The 18,964-nt window shown below is 34.1% G+C and overlaps 1 protein-coding gene across 2 annotated transcripts in view; it reads right to left on the reverse strand.

The window, feature by feature from the left end:
* ZNF385D (zinc finger protein 385D) overlaps positions 1–18,964 on the reverse strand; it is an 849,127-nt gene that overhangs the window by 515,900 nt on the left and 314,263 nt on the right. The window lies entirely within an intron of this gene.

The following is an 18,964-nucleotide window of genomic DNA, read 5'->3' on the forward strand; positions in this document are numbered from 1 at the left end:
CTTGGTTAATTACTGAAACAGGCAGTGAATTCATCATTTTTTTCAAGCAGAAATATGAATGAATCTGCCAATCCTCCTTATTGTTATACAGAATAGTTACACTTATAACTAAGGGTAAGGTGACATTTAAATTTTTAGGAGTTTTTCTATCCTTGACAAATAAAATTATACCTTCTAAGATAAAAGACACACTTTTTTTTTTTAAAGATTTTATTTATTTATTCGACAGAGATAGAGACAGCCAGCGAGAGAGGGAGCACAAGCAAGGGGAGTGGGAGAGAAAGAAGCAGGCTCATAGCGTAGGAGCCTGATGTGGGGCTCGATCCCATAACGCCGGGATCACGCCCTGAGCCGAAGGCAGACGCTTAACCGCTGTGCCACCCAGGCGCCCCAAAAGACACACTTTTGAATGAGAAGTGATTTTTTAAAAAATTTACCTAAGATAAATTGTAAACAAACTGACGGAAGTGCAAAGCGATGATGGTAAAAGTAAAAAACGTCCTTGAGAAATAATGTGTCAGTGAGTGCCTACTCATTAAACTAATCGCCTATTACTTTGATAGATTATTGTCATATAATGTGAGTTAAAGCAATTGCAATTCAATATTCAACATTCCCCCCCCACCCACTTAGGGGATGGTCCTCTATGAGTCCCCCTCTGAAGAATTAACATAACGAAGGAAGAACCCATTAGACAATTTTTAGAACACTAAGTGTGAAATTTCAAAATGCCACTATTTTATTGAAAATGCCCATTCCTTTGTTCCAACAGGTACTTGTAGGAATAGAAATGAGTGTTAGAGTAGTTAAAAGCAGAAACAGAAATATATCAAAGGCCATTGTATTGAGATTTATCTCTATCTCTAATGACTTGACTATTCACAGGTATTTAAAGTTTTAAAAGCTTTTTTCCATTGTTGAATGTGCCTTTTTGAGGTTTGACCGTAAATGAAAAGGGAAAGAACAGCACTTTTATGTATTTCATACAGCCTAAGAGACACACCTTCTGGCTCTAATTCCAGATGATGATTTGGGTTTGGATCATTCTTTACTTATCAGATGCACCACTTCTTCTCCTTCTTCTCCTTCTCCTCCTTCCCCTTCCCCTTCTTCTTCTTTTTTTAAAGAGGCAAAATGATAACATTTAGATAAATTTACATCACGCCTAACTTTTTCAGAAGAGGAGGGAAAGAAAACCAACTGGTGTATCTGTAGAAGACAGAGTATCATCCTTGTTGATACCCATTACAAAAAGTCGTTTGCAAATTGCAAGATAATTTGCGTTGTATTTCTTTATGTGTTTTACTTAATGAAATGCTTGTAAAGTTAGAAATGTTTGCAACACAATATTTCAAATTTATAAGCTTAGGAAAATACAGTTGTTTTCAGAGGCGGCTTTTTAGGTCATCTTTTATGATTACATAAAAATGACTTTGGATAATTATCTCTTTTGACCAGAGTAAGAAATGGAGAATATGGTTAGACGTGAGAGAAAGGAAGCCAGGATCGCAGGTAGAGAATGAGAAACAAAGTAGCAATAAGATTAAAAAGACAATTATAGAATGGGGAGAAAAGTGGGAAGAAAGGGAAAGAAATAGGACTAGAAGAGACATCAAGAAAGAACACCTTTTATTTTTATAAGAACAGGAAATTACATTCATGAAAAACTTTTGTAAAAACAAAAAAATGAATAAATATAAAAAAGAATCCTCTGAAATTAAAAAAATAAGCTTGTAAGGTAATAATACCAAAACCAAAGAGGAAAAGAAAGGGGAAGAAAACTGCAGTAAGTAGAAACCATGCGAAGCTGGCGTGGAGATGTAGAGAAGGGGCCTGGGATTTCACAGCTCTGCTAGGAAGACATCAAACCATGGGTCCCGTGAAGTGTGAAGTTACTCATGGCGTCAGCTTGACAAAGAGTTAGACTCGATTTTGTTTTTTTTTTTAAATCTTCATTTATTAACGCTTTTGAAAAGGTACATTGTTTATGTGGTTTAAGAAAAACTATTTTGAAAAGGTATGCTCAGAAAAGTTTCCAATCTCATTCACACACTTCTATGCTGGCTTCACTCACTCCTATTAATAACCATTATCTTCAGTTTACTGTTCATCTTTCCATGTTTCATTATGGAAAAAAGAAATACTCTATCAAACCCTGTTTTTTTTTTTCACTCAACAATATATTCTGGAAATCATTCCATAGAAGTTCTTAGAGACCATCTTCATTCTTTTTAACATCTGAATAATAGTCTTTTGTGTAGGTCTACCATAGTTTAGTCAAATTAGGCTTTTATGGGTATTTATTTAGGTTGCTTCCAAAATTTTGCTATTATAACATTGCATGAATTATCTGTGTATAAGTTGTTTGGTATATACGGAGGTTTATCCTCAATGTATATAGCTATAAATAGAATTCACTGCAGGCTCAATAGGAAATGCATCTACAGTTTTCATAAATATTACAATTCTTCCCCAGAGGGGGTTATGTGTACCTATCAGCAATGTATGAGAATATTTCTTCACAGTTTCATCGATAGAGTGTACTTCCTGGCTTTTGAATTCCTGACAATATGTGAGAAATAATAGTTCAGTGTACTTTTAGTTTACGTTTTTAAGTTTATGAGTAAAAGGTAATAACCGTTATTTGCATAAGGGCCATTTAGATACGTTTAATTTGAACTGTCCATGTATTTTCTGGACCTTCGTATTGGGTTTTCAGTAATTTTATATATTATATATGTATTTGTAATATATAAAAATTGCAATGTGATATATCTACCTTATATATGCATATACATAAAATATACATAATATATAATATTTTCTCTTAGTTTATCATTTATTTCACTTTTTGCTTATGGAGTCTTTTTATAATTTTTATATGGTCAAATTCATCAATCTTTTCTTTATTATACATGAATTTTGAGTTTTGTTTTGGTTTTCTCACATCCGGATTATAAAGGAACTTTATAATCTTTTAAATATAGTCCTTTAATCTTCTTCTAGTCCTTGTATAGTTTATCTCTCTACATCCAGATTATTCACACATTTGGACTTTATTCTGGTGTTCAGTGAGAAGTAAGGTCCAATTTTATTTTTTTTAATGGTTATCTAGTTGGCCTATTATTATTTATCTTTAAAAAACATTTATTAGATGAGCTTTGAAACTGAGACTCCTCATAAAATTTAGACCATTAAACTGCTATACTTTCAAAATAAGGTAGACTAGAAAAATAGTCACTTGGAAACAGGAAGATGATGAGGAAACTTACTTTTATTGGTCTGTGTTTCAAGAAAAATACTTTCTAGAATATATAAGGCAAAGCTCAATAGCCATAATCACTTTCATACAGGCTTGGTTTTTCTATCTATAATGCGATCAAGTTGAAAAGTAAAAAGAAAACACAAAGAAAAGGTGTGTGGAAATTTTTACACACACTTTGAGTAACAAGAATTAAAATCAGGAATTGCTTAAAACCAATTACAAAACTACTGTGAAACAAGGCAAATAGTATTTAGCTAAATCAGTGTGTGTAATAAAATTGTACATTTAAACTAATATTAGAAAATAAAATAGTCTGAAAATGAATGAGCTGTGCCTAACAGGAAGACAGAATTAAAACCATATAATAAAGCAAAAGAAGTTGAAAAAAGGAAATTTAAAAAGAGACAGATAACAGAAAGAAATCAAAATGTTACAAAGTTGTACAAATCCTAATATTAGGAAAGATGTGGAGGAATGGAATCTCATGTACTGACAACAGGAGGGCAACTTGGTCAAACTACTTTGGAGAACAATTTATCTAGTTCATCTAAACCACAATATACCTTAAAACAAGCAATCCCCAGTAATCCTATCCTCGCATGAGCAGTCCACTAAGATGTATGTAAAAATATTGATTCAAGTAACATTTAGAATAAGGAAAATTTGTAATATCCATAACCATCAACAAGAGAATAAATAAATTGTGGTATATCCATATTACAGAGCATTATACAATACAAATTAATCTTGAAAAAATGAATTCAGTGAGAAGTTGCAGAAGGTTATGTCAAATATACAAAATTTGTATGTTTAAAAGATGCAAATTTAATACTAAAATATGGAATTTTTAAAGATATTTTATTTTTATGTACTCTCTACACCCAATGGGGGGCTCTAACTTATAACCACAAGGTCGAGTCACATGTTCCATTGACTAAGTCATCCAGGTGACCCTAAAATAGAAAATTTTTAATTAATTAATTAATTTATTTATTTATTTATTTAGATTTTATTTATTTATTTGACAGAGATAGAGACAGCCAGCGAGAGAGGGAACACAAGCAGGGGGAGTGGGAGAGGAAGAAGCAGGCTCCCAGCGGAGGAGCCTGATGTGGGTCTCGATCCCATAATGCCGGGATCACGCCCTGAGCCAAAGGCAGACGCTTAACCGCTGTGCCACCCAGGTGCCCCTAAAATAGAAAATTTTTAAATTCCAAAGTGTGGATATAGTCAACTTTGGTTAAAGAGGAGACAGGCAAATTTTAAAGTGGTAGTCAGGGGTCATCAACTGCATTACCATGTTTTATTTCTTAAGTTTGGTTATGAGTATATAGATTTTTATTATATGGAATCTATAGTTTTATAAATAATGTATTACCAAAGTATTACAAAAAAGAAACAAAAATAAAACAGAATGAAAAAGAAACAGGATAGAAGTAGAAATAACAATAGGAATAAAATCAGTAGACTAGAGGATAAAAGGGCATAAAGGAAAAGGAAGAAAACAAGTTAACATAGTCCCTTCTAAAGGGTTATCAAAGTCCTACAATTAGGTTAATCATCCACCTGACTAAATACAACAACGACAACAAAACATCAAACAAACAAAAACCTATGAGATATTTCAAGACTAGAAAATTATAATTAATAAAATATGAAGAAAATATGTTATTTATCTTTAAAAGCATCTTGTGTGAAAAAACAGGTGAACATGGAAGGCAGAACAATAAAAGGTGGAAAGATCAGGAGCCATTTTAGCAGTTGTTGCCATAAATACCTTGTTAGTCTATGTCAGAAGACTCAAAATATTTAGGAAATTAACTTTGGGGCACATACACATAATTCATCAACAGCATCTTTTCTGTGCCTTGGCAAAGAAAGAAACACTATCTCCAAAAACAATTATTTACTACCAATACTAATTCACCTCTAAGCCAGCCCTTGAATTTGTTGAGGGGGCAAACAAAAGACACCTTCACTGAGTTTGCTCTGGGTAGGCTCAAACCTGCATCCTGTCCAGTGTGCAGATGAGGAATCCAGTATGACGTAGTTGGATAACTGCATTTTAAGCCTAGAAATCCAGACTCTAAGACTATCTGACTCTAGTTGCAAGACACCCATGGACCCAATACTGCAAAAACATTTCAGGGCCAAATTTCACCCCTCAGGCAGAAGAAAACCAGCTGGATTTCTTTGCAGGTGTATCACTATCTCTTTATAAGAATTTAACAATTTCTGCTCTATTGCATGCATAATTATTTTGATAGATGTTGTTTGGGTTGTGTATATTTTGAACTGGGAAAATGATATAAGGAGAGCTATTTCAATAAATCTTGTCTGATTTTTTTTTTTCTTTTCAGCCTTTCTGCAGCCCACTCCCCAATCTCCAGTGAAAATATCATTTATTCAGAGCTAAATATACATGGTAGAATCCTGGAAAGAATATTTCAACAGATCATAATTGAAAATGTTTCATTATTAATATAACTCATTGAAGACATGATACATGAATTTCTACAAGTTTTGTTAATGAATCATCCCTGAATTGTTCCCAGAAGCATAATAAATAATTACTTAGAGCTTGATGTATTTTTGCACATAACTTTCATAAATTATGAGTATATTCCACTGTGTTTATGGTTTCTAAAATAAGTATATGTAAGCAAAAAGTCCCCAGTAAGAAAGCTTTTTATGTAAATAAGTACAAACTATGGCTAGATGGTAACTTTTTTAAAAGATTTTATTTATTTATTTTATTTGAGAGAGAGAGCGAGAGCAGGGAGAGGGGCTGACGGAGAGGAAGAGAGAAAATCCCAAGCCTTCTCAAGGCTGAGAGCAGAGCCAGACACAGGGCTTGACATGACCTGAGCCAAAACCAAGAGTCAGACACTTAACAATATGAGCCACCCAGGCACCACTGGGTAGGTGGTTAGTTTAAAGCACCTAAAAATATCAAAAAAATTGTATACTTATTCTTAGAAAAAAAGTCATGGCTATATTTCATTAGCACAATATCACCTGTTTCCAAATATATCTATCACTAAAGTAGAGGCAAACTGCCCAAGAATGAACTCAGTACTGGGTTACTGTCTACCTGACTTCATTTTTTCATATTCATAAGCTTAGCAGATTCAGCTTACAACAAGAAGGGAACAACTCTTACCATCATAGGATTTAATGGAAACATAGAAAAGAGATATACGTAACAATAAAGTTTGATATTCCTTAGGAACTTTTAAATTTTGATGCGAAAAATAATGTTATGGATGATCAGAGGAACATTTTGGAATCCAAGTAATAGTAAGTTAGGAAATGGGTTGTATTAGTAAGTATAGTTGTAAATATCTAATGATTAAATAATACAGTCTGTAATTTATAGAACACTCATTTAATATTTAAGACAATCCCTTAAAGAAGGTAGGAAATTATTATCCCATTTTTAAGAAGAGAACTAGTTGAGCACATACTTACATGATAATTTATCTAAGACAACACTTTTGGTAAAGCTGTTGAGCCAAAACTCTAAGTCTAAAGACAACAGTTATGCTGCTACAATACAATTTGTATTTAGCAGCACAAATTAAACATCTTTTAAAAAGGACCCGAGTAGGTAGCAGCTTTCTTCTTCCTCCCTCTCTCCCTTCTTCTTTCATTTCTTCCAAATATTGTGGCTCAAGATACACATAAAATAATCAGTGCATGTGCATAACATCAAGGATGGAGTTAGATTCACTTTCTACAAGAATTCCTAATTGTGGAGGCCCATAGAAGGACTCCAGAGAGCTCACCACTCTTCTGGAATCAATAGCACAATTTGGTTTTCACTCTTCTGGGGAGGTGGCTTGTTTTCAATACCAGACTTTGAAAGGGTACATGACATACCTCCTCCTTGAATTTTAAGAAGTATTGTCCTAAAGCCTTTACATATGCAAGATTGAACTGCACAGCACTTTCTGAATTTTACCAAAATGTTCCCTTAACAATCATCAGATGTTTGGTCAATCCTAAAGGGATAACACAGTAAATATATTCCACAAATGTGTTTTAAAACTAAAAACTAAAGGACTTTATTGCATTAGCAGTTGTAAAACACTGCTCATAAAATTTTCCTCACCCTCTCTTTCTCTATCCCCCTCCCTTCTTCCCCTTTTCCAATATTCCCTCTTTCTCACCCTCTCCTCCAGAAAACACATGTGCTCCAGAAAGTGCCCCATAATTGGGAATTATAAAGATAAACAAATTATGATCCCTAAATTGTAGTCTAATTAGCAGATCAGGTCAAATATTCAAAAGAACTAATATAAGAATACTGTTGTGACAGCAGCGTAGTGTACATTCATGAGCTGACTTCACTTCCCTCTTACTTGCAAAAAAAGACAATGACTTATTCTGGTCTTTAGATATATTCAGAGTCCTCCAGAGGCGATCATCCCACTGTATTACAGTACAGGGTTAAGAATATTCTCCATGAGCTGCTAAACACAGAATTGTTAGGAACTGGGAATTAGCTTCTGTCTAAATTTAAGGAATGGCAATAGATTATATTTATTAAAAATGTATATGGTCAAAGTGAGAGTTTCTCAATCAAGAGTGATTGTAGGCTCTGGTCAAAGATAGCTGACTCAACAGCAGTGTTTCACTTTTATACTTCCCCAAATCCCATCAGAGTGATAGAAGAAATGTAAAACTGAAAATGAATCCATGTCAGTACCGTAAAGTAGAAGACTATTAATAGAACAAAATTTGAGGAATACATGGAAGATTTAAAGTAGAAAAGCTCAAAAAGAAGGTAAAACCCCAAAAAGCTAACAAATAAGCAAACCACACATGTTAAAAAGAGGGTCACTGCCTAAGATCCATAAGACTGTTTAAATATTGAAAAACATATTGGCTACAAAATACAAAGAGTAAAAACCTCAAATGAAAAACAGACTTGCTTAAATGTCCACAGAACTTAAAATTATACTGTCTTACTTGTTAGACGTAGCCTATATAAACATTTTATTATATTTGTTATTGAAGTTAGATAGATATTCTCACTTTTAAAGAATCCCCAAATATGATGATGATTACTGAGAAACCAGAGCCAACTGTATTTAGTTACTTTAGATCAAAAAATTCTTAAATTAATATATTGTCTTACAAAATTTTCTTTTTTAAAGATTTATTTATTTGAGAGAGAAAGAGAGGGAGAGATTACAAGTGGGGGGAGGGGCAGAAGAAGAGAATCTTCAAGCAGATTCCCCGCTGAGTGCAGAGCCCTACGCAGGGCTAGATCTCATGACCCATGAGATCGTGACCTGAGCCAAAACCAAAGAGGGGATGCTCAAATGACTGCACCACCCAGGTGCCCCTCAAAATATTGGCATTTGTTGTTGATGTAGGAATACTTTAATGTATTTGATATTTGGGTAATTGCCTCCCAAAAATAACTGAAAAAAAAATTATTTTCTAAGTAGAGCTTTGAAATCGCTCCAATAACTCAGGTAGCAACGAGGGAAGCAAAATCAGTCTATGGAGTAACAGGTAGAAAACTTAAGTAGCTGGTTAGCTTTGGAGGTTGATCCAGACTGAGGCTTTAAGTACATCTTGCTTAAGGAAATCCCTGAGGAGACACAAAGTGGGTGAGAAGGTTGGAGGATAAAGCTGGGTGGTGACTCAGGGACTGCGTGTTTCCACAGGAAGACAAGCCAACTGGATGGCAGCTTTCCAGCAGCACCATCTAATGAGTCATACAGATCTTCAAGAGTACTGAGCTAAGTTAAATACTGAGTTAAGACCCTCTATTAATAGTTTTGTTCAATCAAGACCCTCATTTACATATAAATGTATATGTAAGCATATATATGCATATATAGAAATGTGTGTGTGTATATATCTATATATATATAAACAAACTGTCCAAATCACAAAATATTTGAGGAAAATCATTGGAAGTTAAGTCTGCAAAAGCAAGGAGTAAACCCAAGAAGCAGAGTTGAATCAGGAAAGAGAAAAAAATCATTATAAAAAAAAATTGTATCTTCAAAGAGTTTCAAGATACTATCACATAACTAAAAATAGAAAGCCTTGTTATTTTATAAAACAAAACCAAAAACCCAGGGTTCTTTGAAATTAAAAGTATAGTTGCTGAAATTTTTAAAGGTGGGGGAAAAAAAAGAAAGAAAACAAAAAGGAAATCAAAGTCAAACAGAAGTAGAGAATTGTCCAAAGGCAAAAGATTAAATCAGTTTGTAAAAGCAAGGAAGGAGATTCTTGCAGAACATAGAATACAGAAGTATTAATACATCCTCAATCTCCATAATCCTAGACAGTGAAATCTCCAAAGATAAAAACAACAATCCTATAAATTGCCAGGAAGAAGAAAGATGATATCTATGAAGAAATATGAACCAAACTCATTTATATCAAGAAATAAGGAATGCTAACAAAACAAACAAATACAAAATGTAGCACTATGTAAAACCTGCTAAGAAAGTTCTGAAATTGAAATATACACCCACCCTCCAGAATATTCAAAACAGAGAACTTTTTATATGTACAAATACTCAGGAGACTTTTTGCCCAGGGAACTTTAAAAAGTATGATGATACGTATGTGCAAACTGAAAAATGGGTTGAAGGGAAAATGAAGACATGATATACAAAAAATAAGAATGAACAAATAAAATTGCTGAGAATAGTAATTAATATGTTTCTTAATAATTGCACTTCTACGTAAATATTCACAAAACAAATGCAAAATGCAATAAAAATAAAAATTAATAAATGGTTGACAAAAGTAATCCTTTGGGAACACAGACTTCGCAATTTTTTTAAAAAAACCTAAAAGTAAAGGCTACAAATTAATCTGAAAACTGTTTAAAGTAACTCTTACAAAGGTTTGAGGAGTGGTTTAGAGGCAGAAGAAGAGAATTCCCATTCTTTATATCTGTCTTTATTTTTTGAATTGTTTATAATGAGCATGTATCATTACCTTTTTAGAAATTTAAATATAATTGTGGCCACAAGATGGGTCTATTTGTTATTTACCTAAGCAAATAATTTATAGAGTAAGATACTAAAGAATTAACTTCGTTGCCAATTACAGGATTCAATTTAAAGCAAATAGGTTTAGTGTCAAGCATTAAACAAGATGTCCGTGGATCCATTTTACAGTACCACTTTATCAATTTATTATACCATGGATTAGCATATAAACATTGGTAATAGCTAATAGATTGCAAACACATTCGTTGCCTTACAACTTTTATTTTCCTATGCTTCATAATGCATCATAAACTCTTTCGTGTCATTAACCACTAAGGCAACTTGAAAGAAAATATCTAGGCTTATTGCAACTTTGTTTTTTTAAGATTTATATTTATTTATTTTAGAGAGAGAGAGCACGCGTGCGCGCGCACACACACACACACACACGCACACACACACACATAAACGGGGGGAGGGGCAGAGGGAGAGAAATCCTCAAGCAGACTCCCCAGTAAGCAGGGAACCCAAGGCAGATCTCAATCCCAGGACCCTGAGATAACGGACTGTGCAGAAATCAAGATTCCGATGCTTAACTGAATGAGCCACCCAGGCCCCAGGCACCCAGCTTATCACAACTTTTGAACTGATTATCTCCTTTCTCTCTCACTAGCAATAATGCTGAGGAACTTTGTCTCCACCCTTTTTGCAGCCTGGCTGCTCACTGGAATTCATTTCCAATCCTTTGGTTTATCAACGTTGTACCTGGTGACTCACAGTTCCATTCCTGTCTGCTGATCCAGTCAGGCACCGTTGTACTTCTCTCTCTCTGCCCGGAAATTTGAGCTGTGAATACTCATCTATGAATAAATACAAACATCACACTTCTTGCTTATTTCCAGCAATAAGTGCTTTATTAGAGAAACCATCTGGCTCCTGGTTCTTGGTCTTCCTCTTACTTTTGTTGCCTCAGTATGTTCTTTTAGCATTACCTCTGGTAATTGATCTCCATCTCCTGGCTTCCCTATCATGACAGGCTTAAATGCACTCATGAGTTTTTATGGTTGAACCACCATGCCAGGGTTCTAGAGAACCATTTCAAGGCTCCATTTTTCTGGATGACACTTGAATAATGTGCCCACATTCCTGTCAAAACGGCATCTTTTTCCACTGGCACAGGGAACAATGGACATTGTAGGAGCATATGATTGTCAAACTTTGGGAACAATTCAAGAAGGGAGAGTTTCTCATCTAGTTAAAAGGGACTTTATGAAAGTCATGAGTGAATCAACTTAAATTTTAAGATAAACTTATTTTTATTTTTAGCATTTGCTACTTTCTGTTATGGAATCTCAAAGACATATTCTATAAGATAGAACTATAAGATAGTTCTTTTATTTCTTTTTGACCAGTGTTTCTCAACCAGGAGTAATCTTTCCCCTGGGGACATAGCAATGCCTGGAGATATTTGGGGTTGTCACAACTGGGAGATGCTGCCAGCATTTAGTGGGCAGAGGTTAGGGATGCCTCTCACCATTCTGCAGTGCATAGAACTGCCCTCCATAGCAAAGAATTGCCCGTTCCAAAATGTCAATAGTGCTAGGCTAAAAAATCTTGATCTAGACTCTCGCTAGTTCCAAGAGAGCACGAAAATTGTGTTCTTTCATACAATGCTAAACAAAAATTTCTAATTCTTTTTTCTTTACGGTCATTTCATTGCCTATATGAGGTTGGGCATGGCCGTCTGAATTTCTTTAGTCAATGAAATATAAGGGAGAGTGAGACCCCTTAAGAACTGGCATGTGATTCTTCATCTTCTCATTTTTCCTTCCACATACACCAAAAGTTTGTCTTCCAATAATTAAGAGGCTTTATCTGCCCAAATCAGGCTGAGGGGAGTAGCTCTGGAGAGTCACCTGAACTTGGAATGAATTTTAATAAGTTCAAAGTAGTACTTTATGTTAAACCACTGAAGTTTGGGGATTTTCTGCAGCACAACCTAGCCCATTCTCTTGACATTAATCTTTCCATCCCATGCTCCTAGCATGCCTTCATTGCTGGAAAACTGAAGGCACTTCATCAATGTTCATTGAATTCATGAATTTATATGTATATATGTATTTATATATACACACACATTCAGAAACATACAAAACTCTGGCTTAGTTAAAAGGACTTAATTTGAACAATAGTTACCTAGTTTGTAAGGTGCAAAAGCTACATTTTAAACGCTATTAGAAAATATTTCAAACATTATAAAGTACAAAGAGTAACATGAAAGATATCAGTGCACTTGCCATTCACATTTAATAGACATTAACATTTCGTTATAAATATGATAGGTATTAAGACATAACATTACAGATAAAACTAAAGCTCATTTTTCTTCTGTCAATTTTTGCTTTCAATATTTTTAGGCTATGCTGTTAAGTGCACATCTGTTTGGGATTACATAAAGACATACTGAAATACTCCTTTTTTCCACAATGAAGTAACTCTCTTCATTCTGGGCAATCTTTTTTTTAAGTCCGTTTTGTCTTATATTAGTTTTGCTACACAAGTATTCCTTTGGTTAGCAGAACTCTAACATATCTCTTCTCAGCTCTGCTTTCAACTTTTTCTGTGTTATCTTTTAGCTGCACCTCTTGTAAAAAAACAAAAAATCAATATCCTATTATTTTGTTTCTAATTCTGTCGATAATTTCTTTCTTAGCATTCCAAAATTAATATGCTTATATTTATTCTGATTTTGATTTATTTCTACATATATTTTTGTTTTATCATTGCTTCCTTCCTGATTCCCCATTTTCCAATAATTTATTAGATTTACAGATTTTAATTTATTCATCCCCCCACTCATTTACAATAAATGAATTTACTATCTTTTAATGCTTGTAGCAATTATATTTATTTAAGTTGTAAACTTGGCAACAAAGTCTAAAATTAACATATTTCTCTTCTCATTTTCATGATGTTTTCTCTTATTTTAGCATGCCTTGTTCTTAACACCCCACCAAAATTAATATGTTCTCATTGTTTAAACCATCTATATTTATTTTGATTTGTTAATATGTTTGCTTACATATGTGAACGAGATTTTTCCTTGCATCTAACTTGCTTCTTAAAAATTCAATTAATTTCTCACTGAACGACAGCTTTGGGATTGATTTCAGTAGAGTTCTCTGAGTGGAAAACTCAGACTTTATCATGTGTTCATTTTATACTAGTATCAAATGATACTTAACTGAGTATAGAATTTTACTATATTTATATCTCAGTATTCTGAAGATCATATTTCATTAACTTCTAGTTGATAGTAATTCAAATGTCCGCCAAATTTATTTTTATTTGTAGGCAAACGGTCTTTTTTTCTGGTATCCTTTAAAACGTTCTCTTCATTTTAATTTTAATTTTTATGGTGATTTGCAATATCACATACTCAAAATTATGTGTAATTTTTGTCACTAAAGGATGCATGCTTTTATTTAAACAGTTTCAGAAAATCATTGATTGTCTTCTTCTTCCTTTATTATCTCTACTTAATTCTATTTCACTCTGGATATTCTATCAACATATAGATTGTGCCTTATTCTAAACTCCACTTCTGTTAACTTTTCTTTTATAAATGTCTTGTTTTTACAGCTTTGTAACTTTTTTTTGGTAATTTTCTGCGTACATTCCAACACACTAACAATTCTTTCTTGAAAATTGTGAAATCTGCCTATTAATTTCCTTATTGAATTTTAATTATCTCCATTATATTCTTCACTTGTAGTCATATTTGATTAGTTTCTAATTTTCTAATTGTTTTCATTTCGTCTTCCATTATATACTCTAGTTCTTCTCTATTACTTCACTAATTTTATAAATTATTTAAAGTTTCTTTAAGAGTGTTCTCTTTTATCCAGCTTTCAAGTGTGAATCCTCCTGCTACTTGTGTTTGCTTTCTCTCCTTCATTGCGGTCTACTCACATTTTTGAGCCTGTGCTTATCCTTAGGTTGGATTGCCTTGTACTACAGAGTCCTGTATGCAATGGATTGTGGAAGAGCCCCTACAAAGGCATTTGACCTAGCTTTGGCAGGGCGGTCAGCTGTTTCACAGAATTTGATGGAGTTTAAAAGTTATTTTTTGAGATTAAATTCACAATGCACAGGCTATGTAAATTTGAACTCTATACCTGTAGAACACAGGTTTGGAAGTACAATTTCCACCTCCCTTCCCTTCTCTACCTAGGCACACTTACAACCTTGACAGGTATGTAGGTTCTTTGCCACATCTCAGTTTCATGAGTAGAGTTATTTAAATCTCCTTTTTCAAAGGGCTGTCTTTACAGGGTCCTGGCTTCATATAGGAATTTCTTTTCCAGTCTTTTCTCCCCTATACGTAGTTGGGTAATAAACCAAGGACCTCGGGCACAGGATCTAAAGTCCTCTGGGACAAGGCATTCTCACCTTGTTTCTGTAATATGAGAATTTCTTTAAGCTCAAATATCTATTCTTTTAAAATTATGTTACATCTTCATATATTTTTATTTTTATGAGAAGAGATGGGAAAGTTCATTTAATTCATTCAGAAAGGTTCAGTCAGTACATCAATTATGTCAAAAAATACGTCTAATCATTTTCACATACTAATAGCTAAAATTCTAGCACAAATTCAATAAAGATACTAAATGAAGTTGTGTTTTATTAGTAACAACTATACACATGAGAAATGTGAATATGTATATATAGAACATGTCTATTTGGTCTAATTCTAAAGGAAATCCTCTTATTTATATATTTATCTCTATTTTCATTATAATAACCAGGAGCATTTTTGGTGTCTCTGATGAACATATTTGGTGCTAGGAGTCTAAATACCCCCCCTCAAAGTTCTGCTTCACTATTTTTGGAGACTCTAAGTTTATGCTTAGATATATGTCCTCTGTGCAGGACAAACTACATAACACTATGTTCCCATACATAATTTGTGGGAACTTGTGAAAAATAAATATGTGGGGCCCTTTTCCACAAATTATTAAAGATTTCAAAATAATAACAGCAGAGCATTAAGCTGAGTATAGGGTCTCTCAGAGCATGGAGCCCTTTGTGACTGCACAAGTCACAGACCCACAAAGCAGGCTTTGATTCTATATATACTACTTCTAAGATTCAGTAAAAATTCATTTGTTAATATGTTTTATTAATTTCCTATGTCCCAAATGCTGTGACAGAAAATAAACAAAAGAAGATAACATTTTGTAATTAAATTAATGCATATTTTATAACTTTTACTAAAATAAGCTACTCCGTTAACTTTAAAATAGAAATTCATAGAATTAAAAAAATGCAACACAAATATTTAATTTGTATTCTCTAAGAAGAATCTTTCATTATGGGATGCTTAGGAAATTCTGGATTCTATGTTACAAGTCTATGATTTGTCATGTAATACATGATAGGAAATAAGTAGTGTAGAGTTACAGGGCTGTGACTGAATGTAACAAGAGTGACAGCCAGCATAATGTCTGCTAAAAGGAGACCCAGGTGGCAGGGGCAATGCTGGATGCATAGATTTCAAGGATGTTGGTGAAAGCTCTTTTTATTTTTGTATTTTTTTCTAAAGTTGAACTACACGGGGAACCCAGGATGGAGATAGTTTCTGCACTCCAGCAGTTTCATCAGCAACAAACAGCTGGAACCTAAATATAGATAAGGCTCTAAACACAGCAGTTAGTATGATTAAGACTCTCAACATGGGAAGCAACCAGAGTTATACTAAATGTGGTTGCTCCAAACATCAAAGCTTCAGGGTCAGTTAAAATAAATGTCAAAAACTCACAACACAATTAAGTCCCCAGGTATTATAACATTAGAAAAAAAAAAATAGTGACCTCAAAATAGAAACAATCAATATTATTCCCAGAATCCCTCATCTTGGGTTCTGAGTCAAGCCGACTTGAGTTTTGAATCCTGGCTCCCCAGTAACTACGTCTATGACTTTGAGCAAGTTGCTTGGATTCTCTCAGCCTCAGTTATCTTATATACTTTATGGGAGGATTGGGGGAGATAACATAGGTAAATTTCTCAGTTCAATGCCAAGTCCATAACAAGTACTCATTATGAGTTGAAGCAGAATGATCCTTGTGAAAATCTCCAACCAACTGGAGGTGCCTAATATAATTTTTAAAATGGCTATGGAATGAGGACAGTTTCGCCCTTTTCAAGCATTTCCTCTAACTCAGTGTTTCCCAAACTTGTCTGTATATTGGAATCCCATGGGGAGCTTCAGACATTACCGATGCCTCTGTCCTTCTCCCTGAGATTGTGATTTAATTAGTCTAGGGTGTGAACTGGGGTTGGAATATTTAAAAAAAAAAAAAAATCCTCAGCTGTTTCTAATGCACACACAACCTGGTAACTCTGCTCTAACTTATTCTGTGAAATGATGAAACTCATGGATTCTCAATTAGCCTGTTTCCCTACTTACAACATGCAGGGGCAGAGAGAGGTATAGACTAAAGATCCTGTGTTTGGTTAATAGTACCAGATTGGAAGCCAGAACTGACTGAATGTGAATAAGATATTAGTCACTGACTAGGTCTGCAATTAAGGCAAATTAATTTTTCTGTCCTTTATCTTTCTTATCTATAAATAAGGCACCTAAAACTATAGGTCTCAGAGGGTTATTATAAAAACTAAATGAGACAACCCATAAAAAGTTCATAAAGTACAGTGACTAGCACATGGTTAAACTTCTAAAGAATATTAGCTGCTATTATTATTAGTTATTATTATTGTCATCATTTTCATGATTTTGAACTCACAAATACTTCACAAATTATTGAACTGCCAATTGCACACTCCCATTTCTGTATTGGTTTATTGACTTTAATATTTATTTCATAAAAAAGACCCTCCCTGTACTCTGACCTTCTCAACTTGAGGTTGCTCCATAAACTTTCTACTCTTGCCTCCTCAAAGCTTCAGAGAAAACTAATAGCATCGAGAAATAACACACCACTCAATGACCCTAGTTCAGCTCACTGTACCTAAACCAAGTATACCCTGAGGCAAATGAATTTTTTAAAAAAATGACACATCAGAAAATTGCTAAGACTGGCAAATAAACATGGACACTCTGATAGCATACCCTGGATCTTATCAGAAATCTATAGTTCTAGAAAGGAAGTAATATTTGTCCTAAGCAATCTCAACAGATTCTCCATCGCGTAGTATATTACTTTTTTAAGAAAGAGAAAGGAATAGAAAACAAAAATTGAAGAAGAAAAATTCCCAGTACATTTAAAAATTTTTTAAACTTACTGTTCCAAAACAGCATCTACTCTTTCAAATAACATGCAAAATAGTTATCAGAAAAGTGAATATTTTTAAAGAGATCAGGCCAGTGTGACTTGCTTATTTATTTATTTATTTAACCAGGAGGGCAGCGAGGACTCATTCTGTGAGGATCAGGGAAAAGTCTAAGGACTGAAGATAAAAATGAGTGTTCTGGAGGAGGCAGATACAGACACAATAAAAGCATATAGTTCTCTGTGCCTCAAAAAACAAACAAACAAACAAACAAACATGGATTTTAATCTGCTCTTTCCAAGTATTTCCCCTCTCACTAAGGCCTTTTCTTATTTTTATCTTCCCTACCCATGTCTTGTCCAAGCATGGCATCATGAACCTTGCAATTAATATGGTTCAATTGAAATACTGATGGTGAAGGAGTAGCAGAAAGAGACGAAAGCATCAGCCAAAAGTGAGAACAGGAGGCAGCAGTGTAGCAAATGAGTCTGTGAGGAATGACCTCAACTCATGTATATTTCGTGCCACAAATCAATCTGTGTAGAGATCATATGCTTTAGACTCAAAAACCAGGACTGAGGGAACATACTCATAATGGTATAATCATGCACATATCACTTTTATACTAACATTTGAAAAACCAGTGGCATAGAACACTAAAAAAGGATCACACTGAGAAACTAAATCTGATTTCTCCTTTCAAATTAAAGTTTTACATCAAAAGCCACCTTCACTGAGAATAAAATGGAGTCATTTTGACCATGTTTCTTCCCTTTGCACTTTAAGATAATTTGCAAAGATGATTCAGGCTGAGGGCAAATGAAGAGAAGCTGATCAAACAAAAAGACATTCTAAATATGATTTAAAAGCAAAGAGATGCATTTTATATCAAATAGATGATTCACTGAATTTCAGTAGAAATTACTTTATCATGGATTCAAACACTCTGTAGGTTGAGTCATGTGAATCTCACATTGCTAAAAATTACAGTTTATTATAGACAAAGGCCCAAACTAAGAACTTCAAAGAGTATCCTGTAGCTAGTACAGTGCTATAGAATGAGGTCAGTGATGTATTCATTAAGGGACTCAGTATACGTAAGGTTCAAGCCCTGTTTAGAATCGATAACAGAGGTGACTTTCTTAGTCTAGATGCTTAGATTTAACAGAGATCTGTCCATTTAACTTATTTTTTTTAAAGATTTTATTATTTATTCGACAGAGACAGAGACAGCCAGCGAGAGAGGGAACACAAGCAGGGGGAGTGGGAGAGGAAGAAGCAGGCTCATAGCGGAGGAGCCTGACGTGGGGCTCGATCCCATAACGCTGGGAACCACGCCCTGAGCCGAAGGCAGAGGATTAACTGCTGTGCCACCCAGGCGCCCCTGTCCATTTAACTTATTGACAGATACTAACAAATTAAGTAAAATCAGAGT

The sequence above is a fragment of the Ursus maritimus genome, unplaced genomic scaffold (genome assembly GCF_017311325.1).
Source record: "Ursus maritimus isolate PB19 unplaced genomic scaffold, ASM1731132v1 scaffold_20, whole genome shotgun sequence".
NCBI lineage: Eukaryota > Metazoa > Chordata > Mammalia > Carnivora > Ursidae > Ursus > Ursus maritimus.